At 41.7% G+C, this 18,240-nt stretch overlaps 1 protein-coding gene and 1 long non-coding RNA gene across 6 annotated transcripts in view; one reads left to right on the top strand and one right to left on the bottom strand.

Moving 5' to 3' along the window:
• GRM7 (glutamate metabotropic receptor 7) overlaps positions 1 to 18,240 on the top strand; it is a 751,085-nt gene that overhangs the window by 643,933 nt on the left and 88,912 nt on the right. The window lies entirely within an intron of this gene.
• On the bottom strand, positions 1,728 to 9,078 carry LOC138992682 (uncharacterized). Its single transcript, XR_011468119.1, has 3 exons — positions 8,985 to 9,078; positions 3,837 to 3,939; positions 1,728 to 1,839 (listed from the first exon to the last, which is right to left on the bottom strand). It is a non-coding gene; the product is annotated as an uncharacterized lncRNA (long non-coding RNA).

Raw genomic sequence — 18,240 nt, 5'->3', positions numbered from 1 at the left:
GCATGACAGCTATTCGTGTAGTGTGAAAAACCACAAAATCTCGATTTGTCCGAGTTGAAGGCTCGCGGCTATGGCTTACTGGAAAACGTGTATCTCAAGGTATGTGTGCCCAGTTGTATTGGTTTGCTAGGCTGCCATAACAAAGCACCACGGACCAGGTGGCTCAAACAGCAGAAATGTATATTCTCACAATTACAGAGGCTGGACATCTGAGATCAAGGTGCTGGTTGGCTTCTTAGGAGGCTGTCCTCTCCTTTTGTCTCCGCATGGCTTCCCCTCTGCGCAGTCTATGTCTGCACCAAATTTCCCCTTCTAAGGACACCAGTCCTATTAGATGAGGGCTCACCTCAGTGACCTCATTTAACTTAATTACCTCTTTAAAGACCTTATCTCCAAATACAATCACATTCTGAGGTTGGGAGTTCAACATATGAATTTTATGGAACACAATTCAGCCCATCACACTCTGCCCTCTGACCTGTCCAAATGCATGTCCTTCTCACAGGCAGAATACATCTATCAGTCTATGTTAGACCCCTAAACCACAGCTCCAAAGATTTTTATAATTGAGGGATTTTTTTCTTGACTTGTCAAGATATTTAGGGTCATCTCTCCTTCCTCTTAAAATAGGTGGTGCCTACTTGGATGCTATTATAGATATTAGCTCATTTCTTCCGCACGCTTTTCCTGAGGCTCTACCGTGTGCCAGCCCAGGATCTTCAGATACAGTTCTTCCTGTCATAGCCTCCAGGGTACTTCCCAGCTTGCCCAGGCCATGCCTTCAGAGGGACCTGGAGCCATTTCTCCTGCATGTTTGTATCTCCATTACTTGGCAATTAGCACTCTTACAAATTGGTCTCCTTCTTCCAATTACAACTTAAAAACTATTTGGATATAAATATTTCAGTGTACTGAGGTGAGGCAGGTATTGGGCCATGAGTCCTTGTCCTGTGCAGCCTTGCCAACAATCTCCCTCGCCTTAGTTTCTTCCATTGTAAAATAGTGTCATTTAGATTGTGAATCTCTAAGGGGACCTCCAAATCATAAATTCTATGTCTAACTCAAGCTTAGGGAATCAGGGAGGCCTTCTTGGAGGAGGAAGCGTTTGAGGTTCATCATCCGGTGAGAGTCAGTTGAGGGACATTTAGGACATTGGAAGGATCAGAACTGATAGCACACTTAGTGTGCTCCCAGAACGTGGCCCAAGCCCTGGACACCATGTTGGCATTGGGATCCAAGTCTGCTCACCCTCAGGAACATGCAGAGGCATTATTCAGGCCACACAGTGGCTACCTACTTGTGTACACCTTAGATTACTGGCCTTTAGGTAATAGTGGTTGTTGGTTTTTATTCACCCTGTACTGCTATCCTGTTTAGAGTGTGCATGGGGATATATATTCCACATCTCCACCAACCCTATCCCTCAAACTTGCTATAATCTAGAAAAAACAGGAGGATAATAGTAGGCTAATAGATATTATTTATAAAACTCTGTTAAGTAAGGAAGTGACTATCGCTGCTCAAGATGCATGTGCAGCTGTTTTTGTGATTTAATATTGGATTTCCCAGGGGGATAAAATTGCCTAAGAAACACGTCTCTTGTAGATGAGACTGTACTGTAATATACTATCAAAAGAAGATAATTAGGTAGACTGTATATAAGATTGGCTGCCATAACAAAATACCACAGACTGGGTGGCTCAAACACAGACATTTATTTTCTCAGAGTTCTGGAGGTGGGGAAGGTGCCAGCGGGGATGGTATCTGGTGAGATGTGTCTTTCTGGTGTGCAGATGCCATCTTCTTGCCATGTCCTCCTGCGGCCTTTCCTGTGTGGGCCTGGAGAGAGGGAGAGCAAGCTGCTGTCATCTCCTCTTCCTATTAGTCCTGTCTGATTAGGGCTCATTCTTAGGACTTCATTTAATCCTAATTACCTCCCAATAAAGTCACATTGTGGGTTAGGGCTTCAACATGTGAATGGGGGCGGAGGAGGGGGACAGTTTAGTCCATAACGAGTTGGTAAAGAGCTTTAAGCACTTCCTTATGCTAAGAATCATAGGAGTTTGCCATGAACTCTAAAATAATATCTCAAAAGCTAGCACCATTCTGAAAGGAACCAAGTTCCTCTGTCTGAAAGATGAGAAAATTATACTACAATCCTTTCCCTCCTCCCCTCTCGCAGCCTAGTGCATTTTAAAATAGATTTTAAACCCAGGAAATTAGCACCTTCAATTTATTCCCAGAACAGATAGCTAATAAGTAGGGAAAATTAAAAATTTTCAGCCAGCTCACTTCGATGTTTTATAACACATACCACTTTGGCTTTGGAGTAGTTTAATTTGAATAATCATTAGACTCTCTTCAGAGTTAGAAATTAGATGATATTTAAAGCAAGTTACATATTGTTAGTATAACGCGACACATAAAATGTAGCCCGAGGTGCAGTCAGTCATACCTAAGCTTGATACTCTACATATTTTTAGCACTGAAACATCAGATGACAAGGTCGATTTCCAAGCTCAAGGTTCAATCATTTGAGGGTGGGGGAGACTCATGAAAGAAAGCCCCTTTAGGAATACAGGTTGCAGGGTGGAGGAAGAGGAATTTTCTCTCCGTTCTAGCAAGCTAAAACATCTTCCCTGTGAGGTCTGACCAGCACAAAGCAGCAGGACCACAGAACCCACTGAGCTGCCTCCGGATTTTCAGCACCTGGACAGTGCTGTGCAGATTTACAAAAACCAGGTTTCCCTGGAGATCTGCGGCAGGAACTCATGGCAAGCTGACAGCATGGCCAGAGGCACTTCTTCCTGATCAGACAGAGGGAAGAAAACAGGAGAAAGAGACTAGCACTATCAAAGAGTGTGTCCTAACTGTGCCGAAGGCTTCTAGAAATCACTTGCACAGGGAAGACAGGTGGAGCTTATCCCTTATGACTCATTAGAAGGCAGCCTCATCCTACCCGCACCCCCCCCCCCCCCCCCAATTCAGGGAGCCGACCTCAGTTTCCGATGAGAACATTTGACATTATCAGTGGAGCCAAATAACCTTTTTTATAGGAGGACAGCCTGACCCTGTATCAAGAACTGTTACGCACATGCCACATTTCACAATTTAATAGACATGAACTTGGTAGAAAACTGTTGACTCTCAGGGAGTAGCTGGATAGGCGACGTTCCCCGCCATTCAGGGGCATTTGATGCAAGTTCCATAGTTTCTCATCTGTGTTGCCACCAAGTGTCCAGTGCAATAGGCAGAGGGGGAATTCTTTGCCAAATGGTGACAGGACTCCTCTAGAAATGACAAATGTAATCCTCACTGCACCCTCCGGTGTTGTAAAAGGGGAAATTACTGTGAAGTCGCCATTCCAGTCCCCGCTGGACCTGTGCTGTGATTCAGAGCCAAGTGCTTGCGAACATTCTGGCTGCTGCAGCAGAGACCATTGCCTTTTTAGCTGCAGGGATATAATTGGCCACTCCAATGACAAACTAATTTGGGGGCGGGGGGTGCCGCACGGGGCCACTGGTGAGCAGGCAGCTGGCCAGGGCCCACAGTGCTTTCTCTTGTGCCCTGCAGTCCGCACCTTTGGGGAAGTCTGTTCCTGTGACCAATCCCTGGCTTTGCATAAGATGAGGATTTCAGCAGAGGAACTCTTGGTGTCTCAGGTAGAAGTAGCCTGCAATGGGGAATATTGGAGGATCCCAGCTGAGGATGCTTATGTCCCTGGAACCATTTCCCAACAGAATGGGGCTCCTGGTAGCACCTGACACCTCTGCCTTTATAGAGTCTCTAGCTGTCAGAGGCTTTTGTCCCTCTTTTATTATAATTCACCCGTTCACCTGCTGGGATATCTGCTAGCTTCTGGGACAACAGTGATCATGAAGCTTTCATTGTAGTGGTGGGAGTACAACAGGGTTTTCCAACTTGAGCATGGTTGACATTCTGTGTTGGGGTGAAGGAGAGAACTGATCAGGGCATTGTAGGATGTACAACAGCATCTCTGGCCTCTACCCACTAGATGCCAATAGCAACCCACCTTCCCTGGTCATGACAACTAAACCTGTCTCCAGATATTACTGGATGGGTGGAGTTAGGGCAAAATTTTCTACAGTTGAGCTAGGCTAAACTGTAAGAAACTAACAAAAATTATATGTATATATAGGTATTTTTAAGTTGTAAGTATCACAAAGGAAACAAATTCGGCACTAGCTGAGAGAAAAATTTATAGAATGGGTTTAGGTTAGATGGTTATGGACAGTCTCCGAAAAGGTGATATTTAAAACATGGAATACAGGAGTGTTCCAGAAAGAGCATGGCAGAGCTTGATCCATTCATGGAACCACAGCAGGCCAGTGTGAGTGGAGGGGCCAGAGGGAGACAAAGGTCCCGTAATGAAGGGCTCAGGGGACTGTGATAGGAGTACAGATTGTATTATAATTGTGGTAGGAAGACTTGGGTGAATTTCAAGCAAGAAAGATACATGATTTGGCTTACGTTTTAAAAGCAACCGATTTCCCCTTATGGTACAGAAGATCTAGTTGGCATAGATGAAATATAGTGGAGTGTAAATCAGCATTATTATTCTCTTTCTATTGTGTGAATGTTCTTTGCATGTTTGACTTATGCTAGGTGATTAGAGAGGATAGAAAGTAAAGGAAGAGAAGACCACAAAGACAATATGGAAGAACCCCATCAATACAAGGAAATTAATGTGCAAAAAAACTTAATCTTAAATAATGAAATAAAGAAGAAATGATGATGGCCCAACATCAAAATGGCTAAGTGTTAAGATCCATGTGAATATTGCTTTGGGGACTGTTTTTCAATTTGTAAAATGGGGATCAAAGTAGAATGCCTTAAACACGTGTTACTGAAGATTGAGATGCTTAAGTAAAGCCTAATTCCAATGACAGAAACAAAGATAGTTATGGACATAATTATTTTAATTATTGCTATCAAGAAAAATCACATTAACTTTGTTTAAAAAAAAAGAATTCAACTGAGTGAAAATTTATAGATCTTATTGGCTTTATTCAATGATTTATGAATTGGGCAACATCTAATCTAGCAGATAGAAATGAGCTCCAAGGAGCTGTACAAAATGAAAGGCTTCTATAGGCAGAAGGGAACGGGAACAAGAAACTTTGACTAGATAAACAAGTGGGCTATTGTAAGGTTACCTTCCTAGAAGAGGGCAGGGTTCTGGCAGGCAGATTACCTGATCTAGTGCTGATCAAGCAATTCCTGATTGCCTGGGTTATGATTCTATTTCTAGGAGAGCCAAAGCTGTAATTGAGATACGTCTTGGTTTAGTAATGTGGGACAGCAATAAGCAACTCCATTTTGAGTCTCTTGTCTTGGTTTTAACAATTCTACCCCTTTGATCAATCTCTGACTTAACAGTGGGATGTGATGAAAACTTCAGGCCTCAGTGTTACTCCCATCAGTGCTACTCCCAGCTACCACTCTGCGGTTCTAACCACTTTGATGAATCTCTGCCTGGTATTTACAGGTTGTGATGTCGGGCTCACATGAAGTTGCTCATTCCTTGTCTGCTGCTCTGGTTTTAGGGAGATCATTTACTTGGTGGGTAGCAGCTGTGAACATGCATTTAAAGCTTTTGAGAGAATGCAGTGTACCTGGGAGACGGCCATAAGCAGGGTAATTCCCAATGTCTAGAGTATATATCTACCAAAGGAAGTAATTTAAATCACAAATTCTTCGCCTCAAGACTAAAGACTAGAGCCCTGACCGGTTTGGCTCAGTGGGTAGAGCATCTGCCTGTGGACTGAAGGGTCCCAGGTTCGATTCCGGCCAAGGGCATGTACCTTGGTTGCGGGCACATCCCCAGTAGGAGGTGTGCAAGAGGCAGCTGATTGATGTTTCTCTCTCATCAATGTTTCTAACTCTCTATCCCTCTCTCTTCCTCTCTGTAAAAAATCAATAAAATATATTTAAAAAAAAAAAAGACTAAAGACTAGAAAAGTAAGAGCATTGGCGGTCTCTAAGTTTAAGAGTCTGTAGCCTACAGAGGTGGTTTCATTCTGGTGAGCCTTGCATTACTTCCTTTCTTCATACAGAACCTGGACATGAGGTTCTCTGTTGAAGGGGTTGTTAACCAGAGAGGGGAAAAGGACCCCAGAGTTAGGGAGTCTGGCACAAAATAGAGAGGACTGAGTTTGTTGCAGAGAAACTGAGGCATTGAAAATCAGGGAGAAGTTAGTGACAAGCAAAAGACCAAGGGGTCACCAGTATTTTGGTAAATCCAACCATTGGTTGGAGGTTGACTAAGGCCCTTTGCAGCGGCCTGAGATATGTGAACAATGGCATTATCTGTCCAGGTCAGATCAAGGCAAAAGGTGGACAAAAAGACTTAAAAAGACCATCATAATGGGAAAATTAGGAAAATAATGTTAATAGAGGGGAGGAGGAATGGAAAGAAATGTTCTTGATCTGACTTCTTGGGCGGAAGAAGTCTACCTGGAGGTCAGCTACTTCGCTTCCTAGTCAACTTCATTGTGAGGTCTCCAGGCTTTGCAAGGACCGGATGGCAGGTGGAGCTTCCATCAGTTGTGCACTATGCGCCCAAGGTTCGACACCTTGAAATCTAGCAGTAGTGTCCAGGGTAACTGGGAGGGTCTTTTCTAGGAATCTCACTTTTACAAAAGCCTCAGAGTAAAACAATAACTGTCTGTAAATGACAAAAGACTTAAAAATACCCATGGTTAAAGAAATGCTGAGAGTGCATTATAATGGAATCGACAAGGACATTCGGTTATTTCTGTGGATTGTAACATTTTAAGATAACTGGACTTATAACTGATAATACTAGGACATATCAGATTTCTAGGAATTTCATACAGCTTCTAGAACAATTATTATAACAACACTAGAGGCCGGTGCACAAATTCATGCACCAGTGGGGACCCTCGGCGTGGCCTGTGGGATTGGGCCGAAACCGGCTCTCTGACATCCCCTGAGGGGTCCCAGATTGCGAGAGGGCGCAGGCCAGGCCGAGGGACCCCACCAGTGCACGAAAGGGTCTGGGAGGGCCTGCAGGAGGGCTCCAGGCTGTGTCTGGCCCATCTCGCTCAGTCCCAATCAGCCGGACTCCAGCAGCAAGCTAACCTACCAGTCATAGCGTCTGCCCCCTGGTGATCAGTGCCATCATAGCGACTGGTTGACCAGTTGACTGTCTACCCCCTGGTGGTCAGTGGTTGAGTGGTCTTAGCATATCATTAGTATATTATGCTTTTATTATATAGGATGCACCCATACAAATATAATCTAAGGTTAACATCACTTCTATTTGATAGTGCTTCCCATATAATTAAGTGTATTAAATAAACCTAATATTTGACATCTTACTAGGTGAGAGACAAATCTTTTGAGATTTTCCTGGGGCCCAAAAGAAAATGTTGTCCTCTTAGCAGACAGAAAACTAAATTCTAGTTTTATAACAATATACTTTTGATATTGAAACTTATTTTTTTAAACCTTAAATAAATTCACTCCAATCCTTGCCAGCTTGATTGCACATGAAATTCCTTTCCCAAGACCCCTTTTCCGCAAAACTTTTTTTATATCCATTTAGATTTTGTCCTATTTTTTTCCAGTTTATTACAACCAGTCATTTTTCTTTCCTAACCTACTTTTTATACATAGCTGTTTCCTTTCATCCTGATTATTTCTAAGTAGTTTTAATTACATATATATTAATTAGAACGCTTTACCCTTGGAATCTTTAATTGCTACTGAAAACTAAGCAATTGTCTGCTGCACTAGTGTTTTGTGGAATGGTAAAATTTAAAATATTAGGTGAGCAAAAGTAGGTTTACAGTTGTGAGTACATGAAACACAGTTTATTCTTGTATTATACTAGTTTCCATATGAACAACTGTACAACTACTTTTGCCCCACTGTGTACATTTCATAATTTATAGTAGTATATTCTTCATAGTAAATATTTTAGTGTGGCACAAAACATGTTTACTAATAGACCCATATATCTTTAGTTCTTCAGGGAAAAGTGGATAAACTTACGTTCAATGATTAATGTTTCAATATTTTATTTGAAAATGATCTAGATATTCAATGAATATCCATTGTTTAAATTATATCAATATAACTTTAAGGTTTGTAGTTACCAAAAATATTTTAGAAGTGATCTTTTGACATACCATGATTATTAAAAACTTTATTTACAAACTTTTATGACACATCTATTTAACTTATTTGTTGTTCTTTTTTTTAAAATATATTTTATTGATTTTTCACAGAGAGGAAGGGAGAGAGATAGAGAGTTAGAAACATCGATCAGCTGCCTCCTGCACATCTCCTACTGGGGATGTGCCCGCAACCCAGGTACATGCCCTTGACCGGAATCGAACCTGGGACCTTTCAGTCCGCAGGCCAACGCTCCATCCACTGAGCCAAACCGGTTTCGGCCTATTTGTTGTTCTTAACAATTATGTTTTAATTACTCATGAAAATTTCATGAGCTAACCATCCTCTTAAGGTGCCTCTCTTGCTGACAAATTCTACAACAGAGATAATATGAACTAATTTGATTTTTAGTAAACCTTGGTAGAATAAAAGTATCATATTTAATTCTGGTTAAGTCTAAAGACATGCCTCTTTACAAGTTAATTTTGGTAATACCACACAGAGATAAAAAATATTACCCATCTGTAATGTACATATATATAGACAAACATAAACATTCCCATGGACAAAGAGAGGGTATAGCTTTCATTTTACAATTTTAGCCATGTGATGGTAGGATAATTAAAAACTTACTAGTTTATGAAAGACCAGTTGGATCTGGCAGATGGAGAAAACTAAGGTTACTTGCTCAGCTGGCTGAAACTTTTTTATTAAAACTTAGGGCAAAGATTTTTCATAGACCTAGTTTTCAAATAACATTTTTTCCCTTTTTGGATAAGAATTCAATTTGGTTCCTAGAGAGGACCAGGCAAAATACTTACATCTCAAAAGGCGCAGAGAAAGAATGAAGTTTCACCAATGAGGACTTTCCTTCCCTGAGTCTGGATCTTTTAGGATATTGACAAGCCTTTTGAGATAAACAGGATAAGCCTGCATTTCTTTCCTTGTAAAGACTCAGCCTATCAGAACAGTTGTTTTTAATTCCTCAGAGAAGTGGGTGGCAAGCTGAGTAACAGCCAGAGGCTGACACACCCATCCAGCAACATTGTTTGGAGTTTGTTTCTTTTTCTCAGGGAAAAGACCTTGACTATGATTAAAAAAAAAAAAAAAAAAAAAAATCAAAAGGTTTCTGTGTTCTAGATTTATAGCTTTTGTGTTTGGAGTGTTTTTCTTGCTCTCTGGGTGTGTACATACTTTTAATTTAGCTTAGCAGGGAAGACTTACACAAAGTCCTATCAGGCTCTGAACAGCAGCTTCGATTTGGCCAACTTCTTACCATAGAGCTTTCACATATCTTGTCAGGTTTACTCTGGAACAACTAGTAAATATTTTTGGCAGTCCTGAACAACCCTTCGGACACAGGAGACATCCCCGAAGAGGGTACAAAAGATACCACCCTCCTAAGATTGAGATCCACTCCCCCAAATAGACAGATTTCAATTCCCTAAGAACTGGCAACAGTCGGTAGGGCCCCAACTACAAATGGAATGCAACCCACATTTCTGTCAAGTCATAGTGTTGGGGCCCCCTACCTGACGGTTGCCATGTTCTCAGGACACAAGGTGCAAGGACGGTCCCTGGGAGAGAAAGGATTGGTAACTAATGGGTCTGGATTTGGAAGGGGAGGGACAAGGAGAGATGTTACCTTTCTCTCCTGAGCTGGTCCTGCAGAGAGCTGGCTCTGAGGAGGATTCTCACCTTTTCCTAGCTGTTGTCTGTTTTCCCAGGATTCCATCCACAGGCTCTGGTGTGAGTGGAGTCCAGAGAGTATAGCACCTACCAGAATCGGGAAAGGTTTTCCATCAATTGTAGTTTTCCTTTCCCCTTGGCTGTTTAAGGGGCTAACAGCAGTCTATCGAAGAACCACGCAGAGTCCTGTCAACCCTAGAGGGCATTTAGGGAGGTGTCTGTAAGGCCACTAATTTGGGAGACTTTAGCTTATGGTCCTGTAGTCTCTTCAGAGTGCAAAGGCAATTCAGACAGCGGAATAGGTGACTGAATACTCAGGTAAAGGAGGATGGAGGAGAAGTAAGAGTCCTATCAGTTTTATAGTCTTTGTTTTAGGTACATCTTGTGTCTTTAGTTTTTCATTAGCTATAGCAATGAATCTTTCAATGAAACTATTTTAGCATTGGCAGATTTTTGGAGGCTTCTGCATCCCAATTAATAGGTATCGCATTCTGTTTGATTCAGGAGCCCTTGCTTTCAAGTGTACTGCCTAAATGAACCGTCTTGTCTGGTTGGAACATTCTCCATAATGGTTATTGTAATTCTAGCCTCTCTTGGTGAGATTGTGACATTTTTGTTGATATTTATAGCTTCTGGAACTGTAGTTCTTTAGATATGAAATAAGCAATTGTGCTGGAAAGTTGTGAATCTTTTCATTGAGACTTGATCCCATTTCTTTGGCTAAGCCTTGGGTCTGTTGGGGTCAGATTTATACCTAGAGGGGTGTACCTTATTGCATGGACATTTTCTTGATGTTGGCAGGTAGTCCAATGTTAATTTAACCCATAAGTAACCAACTCATCCTAACATGGGAGCCTTAGAGTTAGATGATGAGCACTCTAACAAGTTTTAAGTACCTGACCCATGCCCACCAATTTTGCAAATTGGGCTTATCCTATATGATAAAAGCCTATTATGCTAAGTGTCCGGTCTTCTGTTCAACCAATCAAAGCATAATATACTACAGCCGTTCAACCGCTCACTATGATGTTCACTGACCACCAGGGGGCAGATGCTCCGACCAGTAGGTTAGCTTGCTGCTGGGGTCCGGCTGATCGGGACTGAGTGAGATGGGCCAGACACACCCTGGAGCCCTCCCGCAGTCCTTCCCAGGTCCTGATCATGCACTGGTGGGATCCCTTGGCTTGGTCTGCACCCTCTTGTAATCCGGGACCCCTGATGGGAATGTCAAAGAGCCAGTTTTGGCCTGATCCCACAGGCCAGGCCGAGGGACCCCACTGGTGCATGAATTTGTTTACTGGGCCTCTACTTAACAATAATAGACATGCTATTTCTTTACCACACTAATAGAAACCAACGGTAACTGAGGAACTATGGACACCAGCAGCAATTAAAGAGATGGTACTGGCCAAGAGAAGGCCTTAGGTGGTGCAGACTAAACCAGCAGACCCCAATGCATGGGGACTGTGGACTAACTAAGGGCTGGCATTCAGTTAAAACCTCTTGTCAGTCTAGACCAGGGGTGAGGAACATTCAACCCACGAAATCATTTGGTCTGGCCCTGCCAAGGCATTAGGGGTGAGTTAATTAAGTGTTTGAGCAAATATAGCAGGCTACTTTTTAAGTTGATAATTTTGTATGGCCCATGGCATAAGAATGGTTCCCCACCCCTGCTCTATACTGACCCATAGACCCTTGGACAGGAAAGCCAATTAGATGAGGAGCTAAATGTAAAGAAAGTGGAGCTCAGATCTGAGAGGAACTTACCTACAGAGACTTTGAGTGAGAACTCAAAGGACTCAGGGGTGCCCATCCCTGTGTTGCTTGTTGTCCTTGAGCCATCAGAAGTCTCTTTTGGATCCCCCATCACAGCCACCAAACTGAGAAAAAATTTCAACTGAGTAAATTGGAAATATCTGATCGGCTTTATTCAACAATTCATAAGTTGTGCAGCATCCAATCTAGCAGATAGAAATGAGTTCAAGGAGCTGTATAAAATAAAGACTTTTTCCGGCAGAAGGGGGCAGGAACAAGCATGTTATACTAGGAACAAAGTGGGTTGGTTATTGCAAGGTCACTATCCCTAAGGAGGGCAGGGCTCAATCGATCAGGCAGATGAGTTAATTAGTGCTGAATAGGTGATTTCTGATTGACTCTTTTAATTTTCATCTCTTGGAGCTGAAACTGTAATTAAGTTATGTGCGCTGAGCATAAACAAGTCTATTTTGGGCCTGTTTTTTTTTTAAATAACTTCTCACGTGTAGATATCATGTTCTACTTCCTATATATTTATCGAATTCATCTGTTCTTCTTGACAACCATCGGTCTACCACCTATTCCTCAGCCTGGACTTAATGACTATTCACATTGAACTCATTTGAAACTTTTTCAAAGAAATTTTAGTGAATTAAAAAGAAAACTTAATGATAGAGAACCCTGCAATGGATAGCCAGCCCTTTCAAAGGCAGTGACCCCAAGAAACAAACAGAAAATGGAACAGTGTCTTGATCGATCAGCCAGAGAAGGTGAAATCAATCAGTTAGTCATCCATAGATATGGATTCATCTCTACTGTGAGGAAGGTACATGCTAGGTGCTGGTCCAAGCCAATGTAAGAGTAGAAGAGACTTTCATTTATATCAGGATCATATGACCAAAATACATATGCTACTTCTGCAGTATTTTGCTAAATGGTGGCAAACATGCCAAGAAAACTCTTTGTTATTACTCCTTTCATCTTCATAGCAACCTGATCAAGTAGGCATTATTATTATCCTCATTGTATAGCTGAGAAAACAGAGGATTTAGAGAGGTTTACTAACTTGTCCAAAGATACACAGCTAGCAAGTGATGGACCCAGGATTTGAAATTGGGCACTTTTGTTTCAGTCTCTGTCTTAATCATTAAAACGCACTGCAGCAAATGAGAACAGCAGAGAGAAGGACAAACCAGGACAAAGGCCAGTGTACAGAACAGGGTGCTGTGAACAAGGGGGAGGTAGTAAGGATTAGAGAGAAATATAACTGGAATTTCTGTAAACCTCAATATTGAAACCCCTTCTGATCCTCTACCACTGACAGAGTCTAAATATCAGAGCAACTAGATTCATCCTGTGTGTGATGCACGACCGCCTCCTGGAAGATGCTAACAAACATTTCCAAAATGACCACCAATGTTCCTCCTCTGCAAGGCATCCCATTACTTTAACTTCTTTGTATTTATCAACAAGACCCTTTTGAGGTGACCATTTCTTAATTATTTTATTTTGCTGCTTTTGTTAGAAGCAAATTCTCATCAATTTAATGACATTCCAATAAGTAGGGCTCTTTCTTCATTCGCAAAGTCCTGCTCCTTGCATTTGGGTTGTATGTATAACAGTTGACACTGCCAGTACCCTAAGCGAAAATATTCCGATTTGTCTTATGTGTTATGTTTGCTTTTTTTTCCCACAAAGATGCTCCTATTAATTAGTATTCAAACAGCATTGTAGATCTCATTTCACCTGGAATAAAGTCAGATACATGGAAACTCCAACATTGGACTAACACTTGCTATCGTAACCAAAAGTCCATCTCCTGTTTCCCTTCATTCTCTGTGTGTCAGTGATATTTGGATGAAATAATCCTCTAAAAGAAGCAGTAGCTTTCAGCTCAGAACTAAATACTAATTTCATTCTATTCCAGGCAGTGTATCCAAACTTCTCATCTGTGTTCTTCACCACCAACTGCTTATAATCAACTAAATTGTCACATATCATCTTATTCTTTCCTGAGTCGAAAGAAACAGCAACAAAAACATCGACAAGTCTTTTTCCCATTTGCAAACTGAAAGAATATGCGATTAAACACATTGTCAAATTTTCACTAAAGGTGGAAAGGGTTAGGACTCAATTATGCACTTTTTCTCCTCCAGAAAATCTGTGGATCTTACAAGGTTACTGGTAAATTATCCAGATTCTGAATGCTTTATCCACAGAAATCAATAGTTTGTAAAAAGATACAAAAGAGCTCTTGAAAAGCATAACCTAATACTTTTATAAAATGGGTAAGTGGGATTGATCATGGGTGTTCATTGATTAGCACTGCCCAATAGAATTTTCTGTGATGGAAATGTCCTATATCCGCATTGCCCTCTATGGTAGCCATGGCCTCATGGGGCTATTGAGCACTTACTCTGTGATTGATGGACCTAAGGAATAAAATACTGCATTTTAATTAAATGTAATTTAAATTTATATAGCACATCTGGCTGGTGACTACTATATAGATCAGCAGAGGTATTAATAGTTTTCTGAAATAAAAGTGAGAGGAAGTAGCCAGGAATTTATTACTCCTAAAACAACAACTGGCAATGAGTAGAAGGCACTAGAAAATCATGAAGAGAATGGGGAAGTGTACATGAATTAAATCTCTCTAATGGCTGAAGCCAAGCAGAACTGGAGGGATGTTGAATGCTGTGTTTCATCAAGAACTTTATGGCATGTGGCTGTCACCCCAGCCTACCTCTTTAATGAAATGGCATCTTCAATTAACTTTTTCTAGATGATACGGTCACTAGTGTTTAAGTTGAAGTTCATTATTTCTCAATAGAAAGCTAGACTGTCCTACTGCCTTTGCATGTAGCATCTTCAGTAGATAATTACTTCGATCCTTGTTCATACTGACCTGAGGTCCAGAGTCCTCTGTGTAACACCATCCTGATCTAAGGAGTCAGACTTGCTACAGACCTGTAGGAGCTAATTCATTCTGCCACAGAAGTACATCTGACTTCTTTATCATTCTGAAAATGTGCTACACGGTCACACCTAGCAAATCTTAGAATGGGGATTTCTTCAAAATTAGTCGTTGGCAACATTTTAACTATAGGTTTTTCATCTTCAGGCATACTTAACTCTTGCCTGAAATACCCTTCATTATCTTGTCCAACTCCTATTCTTCAAGATTTAACTTGAGTCTCACTTACTTTATAACGTCTTTTCGTGCCCCACTTCCCAGGTCCTAGCTGTTGAAGGAAATCGTGGTAAGATAACAGGAGCGACTATCCTTGTCTCTCTGCCATTAAACTTCAACTAAATGAAGACAGGGACTCTGACCCATTCATCTTTACTTTCCTGAGAGTCTAACGGTGCCTGGACATAAAGTTAGGAGAACATTTCCATGTAATATGCTGAAACAATTCCAAGGGTCAGGTCTCAGTGAAGGTAATAATCAGGTGCCTGCTTGCCTTTATCAGGGCAGTAACTAGGGAGACAGATCATGCAGGTAGTAGTAAGTATTCTTCAGCAGTTTTATCTTAAAAATATGCAGTAGACCTTGGCATTCAAGATAAAGACGTCCAGATGCTTTAGAGAATCCCCTAATCACAGGTGTCCCCTTAGCATAGAATATTCTCCCCCACAGTAGGTGGGTGTAGATGCAGAGAGAATATCAGAGTCACGGTGATATGAGTGCTAGGTAATCAGCTTAGAACATGTACTAACTACTCGATCATGTACAAACTTCTCAGTGCACCATGGCAAAATGCCAGGCCCCACTTCAGGTTGCAAATCTGTCAGCATGTCTGGCAAGTCATGAAAACATTAAGCATTTTATCTACTAAAACTAACAGTGTCTGTAATAGAATAATTTCCGCGGAGAGCATACCCTGGAATGGTCTTTCTGTTTGATTATGGAGCAAGTCCTCACTTTAGTGGCCAAGGCATAAAGATATTGAAGCAGCCCAAACTCACAGTCTGTGTTTTTGTTTTTTTTCCAAATGGCTTCAAAAGAGTGGTTAGCAGAACTGCCTGAGTAAGGGGAATGGAGAGGTTAGGAAGATGAATATTTGCAGACATGTCCCCCCAAACAAGAAAGTTTAGACTAGAAAGAGATGTATTAGGAGGAGTCTTGATCAGGATGTGTTTCCTACAAAAGAATTGATCACCTTTGGCCAGCCATTTGGTCAAGGAATATGACCAAATATTCTTGAGTAGCTTTCCCTGAGAATAGCAATTTTGAAGTGCCCAGGCATCAATCCCTATTAAAAAGTCAGTCAGACATAAAGCCTCTCTGAAGATCTAAAGCAGGGGTCCTCAAACTTTTTAAAAAGGGGGCCAGTTCACTGTCCCTCAGACCGTTGGAGGGCTGGACTATAGTTTTAAAAAAAAAAACTATGAACAAATTCCTATGCACACTGCACATATCTTATTTTGAAGTAAAAAAACAAAACGGGAACAAATACAATATTTGTATTTGCTTGTGGCCCACGGGCCGTAGTTTGAGGACCCCTGATCTAAAGGAAAGCAGTAAAAAAATAGAATGTGGTTTATGGAAATTCTTTCTAACATGGCTTGGCTAGAGCATGCCCCCTACTGGGTCAAAAGGGGGCACACCTAGATTTTGAATCAAGACTTGAATTCGTTTGACATAGCTGCACCTAACCAGGGAGTCCTCATGGTGGACCACTAGCCGTGGTGACAGGGTTGGTCCACCCGAACAGTGGCTGTGCCCTGTCACCGCAGCATGTGAACCTGCTGCAGAAGTGACAGCATCAGATAGTGCACTATCAGTGGGGACACTCAAAGGCGAGGACTGACAGGCTGTGTTTCTGAGCAGCCTCTCCCAGGGGAGCCTCTGTCACACTCTTTAGTCACAGGCTGCAGCCACGGAACCTGATCAGACAATTCTGACAACGACCTCATCAGACTCCAAAAGCTGTATTTGCTCCCTGCAGGGACTACCATGTCCAGATATGGAGAGTCCTCTTGAGCAAACCTGGATGACATCTCCCTGACATACCCCAGAGAACTGAGACACAGGGTAGGAAAGTGAGAGAAAGAAAACTCCCCCGAAAGAATATTCCGTTACGAGTTCCTCCTCATCCACCTCTTCCTCATTCATTTCCACACTTCCTCACTCAAATAGGCACACATCTTTTTAGCAGATGGTAAGACCCGGTTCCAGAATCACACATTAATCTCTGCAAAGGTTAATGGGCTTTCACAGTGTCCTGGGAACACATTCAGTGATGGAGGAAGCAGAGGCTCCACAGGCACAGGGCCTTCACCATTATTAAATGCAATAACGACTACACAGTTTTCTTCAGTGACTTACAGTTTATAATGCGTTTTGACACCAACTAATTTAGTGGATTCTCTAAGGTAGACGGCATTATCTTTTTCAGAGGAGGAAAATAAAGCTCAAACTGCAAGGTTTTCCTAAGAGCACAACCTGAGGAGACAGAGGTGGGAAGCCCCCTGGTTCTTCAGATTCTTATTGTCCCACAAAACCCCATGACTCCCCCTTTTCTTTCCGAGTCAAAAATATACCCAGTGTTTGGACAGCTCGATTTCTCACTGTCATCATGCCACTGTCACTGTATGTAAACTGTTTGCACAACCAAGAAGGAAGATCATTTCAGGGAATGCTCTTTGAAAGCACGTTGGTATTGCCTTGAAGAATTTGAAACCTGAGACCACATGCCCAGACAAGTATTGTATAGAGATGATGGATTATTGGGCATGATGTAAAGAGGAAGGCGGAACGATGTCTATAATATCTTATTCAATGCCTTCTTTAGGGAAACTCTGCATTTTGATGTGAGCATAGGTTTGGGGGTAGATTACCACCCCCTGGATTCTGTGGATGTTATGAGCACAGAAATGTCAAAAATTCTCTTTGATCTTGAATTGATGAAGTTAAATAATTTCAAGTCTGAATGCCATATAGCCAAAAATTTAGAAGGAAAACATGTACCACTTGCCCTTTTAGTTGATATGTAAAGTGAATCTAAAGGAAGGCTGAGAAGTATTATTTATAGCGATAGCTAGAGTGTGGTACTTCAAGCTTCTAAAGTCGTAGGACTGGATGACAATCCAATGGGGCACAGAAATAGGGAGAAGTTAGGCTGAAAGCCTTCTGCAGTGATGTCACCTGCTGTGTGAGGAAGGGGCCTTTCCCAATCATCTCCAAGTTGAAGTCAGGATTATACAATGCAATGTCAAGACCTCTACTATCACTAGGCCATCACAGAGATTACCCTGAGGTGTGTCTGCCTCTGAGAGCCCCTCTGTCCATTCACAGAGCACCTGAGACTCTATAGAGCAGTGGTTCTCAACCTGTGGGTCGCGACCCCTTTGGGGATCGAACAACCCTTTCACAGGGGTCGCCTAAGACCATCGGAAAACACATATATAATTACATACTGTTTTTGTGATTAATCACTATGCTTTAATTATATTCAATTTGTAACAATGAAAATACATCCTGCATATCAGATATTTACATTATGATTCATAACAGTAGCAAAATTACAGTTATGAAGTAGCAACGAAAATAATTTTATGGTTGGGGGTCACCACAACATGAGGAACTGTATGAAAGGGTCGCGACATTAGGAAGGTTGAGAACCA

Source organism: Myotis yumanensis, unplaced genomic scaffold (genome assembly GCF_028538775.1).
Source record: "Myotis yumanensis isolate MYYU_CA2020_CCGP unplaced genomic scaffold, mMyoYum1.0.hap1 SCAF_14, whole genome shotgun sequence".
Lineage (NCBI taxonomy): Eukaryota > Metazoa > Chordata > Mammalia > Chiroptera > Vespertilionidae > Myotis > Myotis yumanensis.
This window is presented reverse-complemented; position numbering and strand designations above follow the sequence as displayed.